Below are 9470 nucleotides of genomic sequence, written 5' to 3' on the forward strand. Positions count from 1 at the left end.
TTTGCTTACACTATCCACTCAAAATGCAGAAACCATAGATAACAACTAAACATGATTTCAGACAAGAAAATACAATGTCTTTGCGTTTTTATTTAAGATGGAAACACACCAAAATAATTTGAAACTATGTCTTCATTAATATTTTAGCTTATATTCATATTGCTGATATACATACCAAAAGTATTATTTTTTACTGTCATTTATTTTACTTGTTTTCATGAATTCCACAGCATAATTGTAGATGGGCCTGCTGGGATGGTGAGATATCCATGTGTATACACGCTGGACAGTCTATAAATCACAATGTATTTAGTCTAGGAGCTGATCTTGAAGAGAGATCCTGAATCATAATAATCCAAGTGCGAAGTCCCAGGACACAAAGAAAGCTAGTATTTACCAAGAAGTTGCACCGGCCAGGAACAATCCAAGGGTTTTACATGAGTTATTTCATTTAATCCTCTCAACAGTCCTGTGAGATATGCATGGTTACTGCCTATTATTTGCACATGAGGAATGTAAGCCTTGGAGGGTTTAAGTGTCCCTACTTTTAACAGTATAACCCGTGGTCTTTTTTCCTCCCCAGTTTTACTGAGAAATAATGGACATATATCACTGTATAAGTTTAAAGTGTACATGGGGCGCCTGGGTGGCTCAGTCATTAGGCGCCTGCCTTCGGCTCAGGGCGTGGTCCCGGCGTTCCCAGATCAAGCCCCACATCAGGCTCCTTTGCTGGGAGCCTGCTTCTTCCTCTCCCAGTCCCCCTGCTTGTGTTCCCTCTCTCACTGGTTGTCTCTATCTCTGTCGAATGAATAAATAAAATCTTTAAAAAAAATAAATAAAAATAAAGTGTACAGCATGATGGTTTGACTTACATGAATTGTGAAATGACTCCCACAATAGGTTTAGCTAACATCCATCATCGAATATAGATTTAAAAAAAAAAGAAAAGAAAAAACGAATGCCCCTTTGTGATGCATAGCTTGTCTTCTTAAACAACGTATTACAGCAATGTGGGATTTTCTTCAGTGTGAGAATTCCTTGAATGGCAAGATAATATTTGTGTGATTACGGGTGTAAAATTCAAACCAGACTTTCATCCTGTCTTTAACACTAACCACACATAAAATTGAACACTGGACATCTCAGTGCTGTTACCAGTCCCTCTCTGGTTGCAACACTCATAGGATAAATACAATGCCATGACCGAAAGGTAAAAGAGGAAAAGCCATGGGGGGACACAGAGAGCAGACTAACCACATTACCTAGGCTTATCACATGGCTACACTTGAAACATCAAATAATGGAGTGTTTAAAGAATCAGAGCTAATAGGTCGATTCATTTCTTTACATAGGTGCTCTTATTCTTTTCAGATATAAATTAGCCCAATCATATTAAATATCACGCACTGTGTGTAGAGTTGGGTAATGATCTCCATCAAATAATGAGTGTGGAGGGTACACTTCACTCCGAGTGCCTTCTGTTCCAGCTGTTTCTACTTATCTTAATTTTCTTAATTGGGTTACGATTAGGCTGTGAATGAGATGTTAAGATGGGAATTGGAGCTTTTCAACAAAAGGGTTTACTTTCTTTATTGTTTTGTGGTTCTTAACTTTCAGAGGCCTATTTCTTGCTACATGTTAATTAAAAAAATATTACAAAGTGTTTAAGACAAGCTTATGGCATATAACGAATGACCTATTTACATCCCCGCAGATCTAACAACTTGCCTGCAAGAAAACCACTGTTTGGGAAAAATTCTTCGATTTCTTTAGGGATGAGATAATGTTTATTTAAAAACTGCCATGATCTCATCTGCTTCTGCCATCGTCTCCAGGCCCAACTTCACTTACTAATACGAAAGCTCTAAGCAGGACAAGGTTGGGGTTGGGATGGCACAAGTGAGGTCCAAGGTCTTGCTATTCAAGGTGTTATCCTCACATCAACGGCATCAGCATCACCTAGGAAATTGTTGGAAATTCAGAATCTTAGACCCAGTTTAGCTTCAATCCTATTGAGACAGAATCTGCATTTTAACAAGATCCCAAGGTAATTTATATGCACATTAAAGTTGAGAAACCCCGTCAGGGTCTGATTATAGCAACAAATGAAAGGCAACTCCAAATTAAAAAAAAAAAAAAGAATTGCCTCATCATGCATTCTAATCATATATTAAGAACATATGAAATCCCAACTAGGTAAAGTGCTCTTATGACAACTGGATTTAAAAGTTTAATAACATCACTAGGGTAGATTTAAAAAATAGGTTAAAAGATTTTAAAAGCATTCTGTACGAAAAGTACAGAGCCAAAGTGGAGTTGGCAAGTATTCTTATGTTGGTTCTTTAGGACTGCTGTTCTCTAAGGAAGTTGGACAGTCCAATTTTCTTATCCTCAATGGGTCAGTGGTGCTGTCTGTTTGAACACGAATGTAAGGCTCTAGAGTCTGTGGAAAGTATTTCATTCCATCCATAATTTTCCTCACTGTTTTCTTGTTTTAATCATTGTTAAGTCTTTTATTTATCATTTGATTTCACTTTACCCAATTAAGTGTCCTTTGCCATTAAAAAAAAAATAATCAGTAATATATTTTCACAACTTCTGTCCCAAAGGAGCAGATTTTTTGAGGAATGCTGTGCAACTATTTATTTGAGTTTCCAACCCTCGATATCAAAATGACTTAGTTGGGAGTTTTGCAGTTATCCTATGAGAAGCAGAACACACCTGTGAAGGTTTTCATCCTGTCAGTGGTCACTGTTCTCTTTCTTCACCTGTTTCTTGGCTGTCCTGAGATTTCAAAATATCATCCACGAATTTTATCTGCACGTTAATTATTGGACTACCCAGTTCCTGACCGAAGAGGGGTTCTATAATTTCTGTGACTGGTTCGATGGCTAGGACTGGTACTGTTTGGAACAATTTACCCAGGCTTCATGGTTATTTATGGTGCAATTTACCACGTACTTCATTGTATCCACATTATTATCTGCATTCAGAATGTCAGTATGTCCCTGTCCTGTCTTTTCCTTCACTATCATCACCAAGTATTAGCAGTGCAGGTTGCTCAAGCACGCAGGGACTGGGCTTCTGCAGCTTCCGTAACAGCTACAGAACCTGAGTGTGTCTCCTGATCTGTAGCTGTATGCTAAGGTAATGTTGGGATTGCCGTCTTCTGCATTCTGTTCACCTTCAGTTGATTAAGGCAGCAAGCACTGGTTCCGTGTATTGCCGACCAAGGATGTCAGTCCTCATTTCTACGTGGTCTCCTCCCTGGAAGAAGTTTTATATTCCTGATCAACTGACTCCCTTTCTGTATACTCCTATAGGTGCTCATTGGTCATTTCTCCCAGTGGGTCTCTGTGGCCTTCTGTATTGTTACTGCCCGAGCACCATTTTTTTGGATAAGGACCTACCTACATTGTGTGTTTACATTTCATCCTATCATCAGAGCGTATGGCAACCTTTGTAGTCTTTGCTCCTTGTTATATCTGCGCCCTTGTGGATTACCTGTGTAGAAAGTTGAATTTCTAGAAATTTGAAGCTCTTTTCTATGGTGTCCCCTCCCTGATACTTTGTCCTTTTCACTGTGGGAACTCTTTTTCATGCTGATGCTAGATGGGGTGTTTCCACTCACTGCTGGGTCTCCTGTGTGCTAATGAACACATTCGTGTTCTCGGTACCGGCATCGGCCAACAATTTGATCTTCATACTATTTTGTTACTTCCAACGATAAACCCTAAATAACACAGGTACACAAATATCTTCATTGTCTCTCTGATGCTTCTTAGAAGGTGGAGGAAGATCAGTAAAGTATCCTCCAGACTGAGAAGACACTTTGAAACCAAGCTATAATGCAAGCCACAACACACTGTTGACACGGAGGGGAAGTGAGGCTGACAATCCAGGCCTTACACAGCCATTCTCCACCCCCATTATCTGAAGCTATTCGCCACCAGGTCTGGACCTTAATTCCCAGCTTTACAGAGAGAGGGACATGGCGGTGAGGTCACAGGGTAGCTATCTACAGTGTGGCCATCTGTACGCCAGTCATTTCTACTGACTAGCTACAGGGGAGACTGCTATTCTTTCCCTTTAGGGAAAATCAGAAGAAGCCTTTGGGCATTCTGGTCAGGGCTTACGTTAACCTTCAGGGGCCTAAAACATGTAGCCCTGAAGGAGGGAGGTCATTGTTTGCATATCGACAAGATGGAGGGCCAAAGATGGAGTCAGTGTGGTCATCACTCCCCTAGATGCTTTACTTCCGTAAAAGAATTTTGGAAAATGTTGCAAGAATTTAAGATTAAGGTGGTGGGTATATGGATGTTTAGCATTTTCTGTTTATTTTTTTGAAAGTGTACATTGTTTCACAATAATAATTGTTTTAAAATTTAATCTTGTTATGTTGAGATACTTCTCAATATTTAAAATGGAGAAAACTGCAAATCTTCTATGAACAACTTTGTCAAGCTTCTATTGGTTTCTATGTTATTGCTGACTCGGGCAGAACAACCATGCCAGGGAAACTTAAGCTTTAAGCCAAGCAAAGTTGTCTGTGGTTCCTTCTGTCTGAGTACTCTTTTCCCAATAAAGCATAAATTTTGGTCCCTTTGGACCAGATATTTTATTAATTTTAACCCCAAAAGGGCCTTTCTTGCTCAATAACTAATAATCCTTCATCTCGATCCTTCCTATTCTCTTCTCTATTTTATTTTTCTCTACAATTATTGACATAATTTTATTTACATATGTATTTTTTATTGCCTGTCTTCCACCACTAAAATATAAGCTCCATGAGGATACTGTATGTCCAGCACCCATCACAGTGCCTGCCACATAGTAGGCACCAAATAAATATTTGTTGAATGGGTAAATGACAAATAAGAAATTTAAAACCAGATTATATGTCCTTACCCCCTTAAGACATCTTAGTGGGTGAGAATTGGGATTCATATTTATTCAAAATCCCATTGAACCCTTGAAAGTTCTTTTCTTGATATCTTTGCTTCTAATACTTTGAAGCCTCTTGATGTCAGGATTCAGACAGATAAACCTATGGATGGCTCAAATACATAGAGCATCAGTTAAAATTTACTACCAATAGGAATAAAAAATGTGAATTACCACAGTGATCCAAGATAATTTAACCCTGCATATCGCAGACACTGTGTCAATGGATAAGATGTTATTTTCAGGATTCTTTATTTCTCATAGCCACTCCGCTGTGACTTAGCTGAAAGAAATTGAGATTCTTTCCTCAAGATCTACACACCCAGAGAAAGGGTAAATAAATTTCATGTTCTTTACCCTCCTCAGTGGTGAAAACTAATAACAGAAAGAAAAGAAATGATAAGCACTCAAAACACTTATAGAGAAGTAGTAAACCGGACTTCAGAAAGCCCAGAGACAGTGGGCGAGCATTGTAATAAATGCCTATTTGAAATGCCAGATTTCTGATTTCTTCTCATGCTTTGTATCTTTTAGACAGGGATTTAAGGAAGATGTCTACACTGAATCAGTGCTGAGCAAACTACTTCTCTATAATGACGTGCTTTCAGTCAAGAGTGGCAATTCAGACCAGTTATTACAGCTTGTGTTAAAATCACAAGATGAGAAGCATGTCAGGCCAGGCCATCTCCTGGAGCAAGTGTTCATGGCTGCACACAGCAGTACCATCACAGGATGATGTATGTGTCTTGAAATGATTTTTAAAAAAGATAGTTTAATTGAACTAAGAAACTAAAGTGGAAAAGCTAAAGACAACTTTTGATATTTAGAGTTATATGTTTCTTAGTCTTAGAATAAAAATATATTTTCTTTTCATTTTTTTCTCTAGGAATTCTACGAACTCTGAACCAGAAAACCTGCCACAGTAAGTGCATTTCTTTGTTTGTGAAGTTGATATCAAGAACACATAAGGCTCCAGGTTTTTGGTTTTTTTCTTCAAGGAGACAAATGGCTTTATGTTGGAAACGCATGGTGTTATTTGCAATAAGGTCATGAAAAATGAAGAAGTGAGAAGCCATGGAGAGGGGCTGGAAAGATGTCTTCTCTGCTAGGTTTAAATAATTGCTGTAGAGATGATACATTTACAATTAGCAAATATTTTGTTTCCTTGATACCATGATTTTGCCTATGATTTTTTTTTCTCTTTGGTAAGATTAAGAATCCAATGAGGCTAATGAGTTCTAAAATGTATAAACCTCCCTCCCCTCACACACACACACACACACACACACACACACACACACACACACACACGAACTGTGTGTTTAGCAGGTACCCAGAGGCACACTATACCCTGTGAAACTAGAAGCTTCACTAAGGCAGAGCTGGGTGCTATTGTGACCCGAGATTTCCACTACCGTTTGAGCCCCGGTGAAAACTATCCTTGTGTTTTTATGATAATTCCTAAGTCTACCATTAGTAAACCATTCCTGGAATTTATGAGATTGTTTCTCATTTTGACATGGATGTATTTGGGGAGATTGCCAAAAGACAAAGATCTTTTATTGTGCATTTATAATTTTGCATGAGTTAGATTTTTTTTCTTTTTTCTCTTCTCCCTCTCACCCTCCCTCTCCGCCTCACCCTTCTTATTTCTTATACTCTCCTCTCTTTTCCTTCTTTCTTTTTGCTTCTTTGTCCATGTCTGAAATCACTATGTGATCACTCAGTGCTCCCAGAGAGAATGGAAAAAGAACAAAATCCCTCCCTCTTTGCAAATATGTCTCATTCTAACCAAAAGAACCTTGAATGTAGAGGCTGTTTAATTCTAGCCAAATGTAAATATCCGACTCTTGCTCTACGAGGCTGTGTGTTGCACCAGAAGATTCATGGCTTGGTGTCAATGATGGTTACCAAGGCTAGCTCTCTCAACAATCAACTTGAGAACACTGATCATTGGTTCTGCCTCTGCTTTCTCTTCAATGGAGTGAAGATACTACCAGCTGTGTATAAGGATAGATCATCTTTCAGCTGCAGCTGGTCTGCTCTGTGCTCATCTCCAGGAATGCCTAGAAATCTGGTACTGACACTGGAGATGTGTTAGTTACTGATAGAGTGCGATTTACTGACAATGGAGATGTGTTAGTTACTGATAGAGTGCGATTTACAGTTTGAAATTCCCATATTGTGTAGGTGCCCAGTGCTAAATTGCTCACTCTGTTTTGGGATGGATTAAAGGTTTATACTTGGTTCAATCTTCACAGTTTGGCTTTAGCTACATAATCAGTAAAGTATAAAAAATACTGTTGTAGGGGTGCTTGGGTGGCATTGTTGGTTGAGCATGTAACTCTGGATTTCAGCTCAAGTCATGATTTCCAGTCGTGAGACCGAGACCTGCCGTGGGGCTCCATGCTCAGCACAGAGTCTGCTGAGATGCTCTCCCTCTCGCTCTGCCCCTCCTGCTCGTGCTCTCTCTCTCTAATAAATAAACAAATCTTTAAAAAAAAATAGTACTGCCATAAATTTTTGACTGGGCAGCTCTGAAAGCAAGATGCCTTACCCGTCTTGTTGATTTATAATCTGATGAAAAGAACATCTGCAATTGAGAATAAACATGGGGCTGCACCTGGAAGTGTCAGACCCTCTATGATGGTATGTTCCTCTTTCTCCTAATGTGCAGTACTCTTTACTCTTACTGAAGCTTTTTGTCAGTACACCCTGTGGAGACCTGTGAGTCCTACCAATTATCGGGCCCCTTGAAACTGATGCACTTGAACTCTTTCAGATATAATTGAGAGGTTGATTTAGATTTTTTCTTCTTCCTTGCATTCACTCTAACTAGAGTAAACATATTTGCAAAATGGAACATAAGGGAAGTAGTAATACAGGATTTGTTCTTATCTCCAAAGCTGTTCAGCATGTGAACCACTTTAGAGAAATATCAGATTATAAAATATAAGGGTACATAATTTCTCAAGGAATTTTTTTGGAAAAAACAAAACAAAATAAAACCCTCCAAACACTAGGAAGTAGTGTTTGACATTTATTTTGACTCAGCAAAACAGATTTTTCCTTTGACCAAAATATATTGTGTATGTTGATGCTTAGCGTTATTGTCTTTTCTAAAAGTCTGCAAATAAGACCTTTTAAAATTAAATTAACCAGTAGCTGTTCCCAATTTATAGATAGTAATTTAAGTTCATATCGTAGTGAATTTGAGAGTCTATAACTGCCTGTTTGGCATTGCTTCACTAGAATTTTAACAAGTTGAGGAGAGACCTTTTTTTTTTTTTTTCACAGTAATTTAAAGTTTATTCCAGCTATAATGCAGGTTATTCTGCCTTCCAGGTAGCACCATATGGCATACTTCTGAGTCCATTCCCGAGATATTCTGTTGTACTGTCTGTCTGTTTTATAGATCCGTGCAATCTCTGGCACTAGGGGGTCACCTGAGTTCGGAGCACATAGAGCGAACAAATGGATAAAAGAACTTTAGAAATAGTTAAAGCAGGAGACCACTGTGATCTTAGAATATCGAGATAAATGCTGCCATTACTGTTAATATTTGGACGGTAAGTTCTTGTGTAAATGCAACCTTAGATGTTTGAAGGGGTAGTCTGTAGGAAGAGGAATTGTCAAAAAGAATATATCTCCTTGATATGAGCTGTCATTAGGTCCCATAATTGTGGCTTGCCAGTGAAACACATCGTCCCCACTGGACCTTCAGAACATTGTGCTGGAGGGTCACGGGCCAAATACCAAAATATCCATTAAGGTGGTTTTAGTTTATAGTTATTTTATAATCATTCTTATTAAAGCATTTTAAAATAATGCTTTATTTTATAGTTTATTTTCCATGCTTTCTTAAAGAATTACTAGCTGTCCCTACCACCTTTCTATAAAAGCCAAAATCACTGAAGGATGCATTTTAACATTTGAAATCCTCAATAATATTCATAAAATGAATATTAAAAGGCCCACTGTATTTTTTTATTATTCTGAGAAAAGAGAATATTATGACTTTTTTGCCAATTGTCAAATTCCACTTTAGTAGAGGATACATGCGTTTATTTATAACACATTATGCTCCATGTGCAAGTACACACGTGTGTTAATTTTTAATGCCATGTTTTCAAACTGGACAACAAAAGGAGAGATACTAATAAAGACTATACGCTACTTTAAACTTTTACCTATGTTTTTAATTTCAATCATGAATCCCTTTTAAAACAAAAACAAAAACGGTATCAGAGGCCCCTGGGTGGCTCAGTTAGTTAGGTGTCTGTCTTTGGCTTGGGTCATGGGTTGTGATCTCGGAGTCCAGGGACTGAGCTCCCCATCAGGCTCTCTGCTCAGCGGGGAGTCTGCTTCTCCCTTTCCCACTCCCTCTGTGCTCTCTTTCCCTCTCTTGCTCTCTCTCAAATAATTAAAATCTTAAAAAAAAATCTGGTATCGTATACGTCCACATTAAAGCTGCACCAATACAATTTCATTTAGGAGACAGTGATTTCTAGCCCCTAGGGTTCAGG

The 9470-nt window shown here is 38.4% G+C and overlaps 1 long non-coding RNA gene and 1 pseudogene across 1 annotated transcript in view; one reads left to right on the forward strand and one right to left on the reverse strand.

The window, feature by feature from the left end:
• The window catches only part of LOC148107134 (uncharacterized), a 210193-nt gene extending 204325 nt beyond the window's left edge, over positions 1-5868 (forward strand). Inside the window, exon 3 of the long non-coding RNA XR_015723089.1 lies at positions 5831-5868. This is a non-coding gene — a long non-coding RNA (uncharacterized LOC148107134). The remainder of the gene's footprint in view (positions 1-5830) is intronic.
• A 2367-nt stretch (positions 5869-8235) lies between these two features.
• LOC123794062 (ubiquitin-conjugating enzyme E2 D3 pseudogene) lies at positions 8236-8630 on the reverse strand (annotated as a pseudogene).
• Between the last annotated feature and the right edge of the window lie 840 nt (positions 8631-9470).

The sequence above is a fragment of the Ursus americanus genome, chromosome 35 (genome assembly GCF_024610735.1).
Source record: "Ursus americanus isolate L20-20 chromosome 35, mUrsAme1.1.p, whole genome shotgun sequence".
Lineage (NCBI taxonomy): Eukaryota > Metazoa > Chordata > Mammalia > Carnivora > Ursidae > Ursus > Ursus americanus.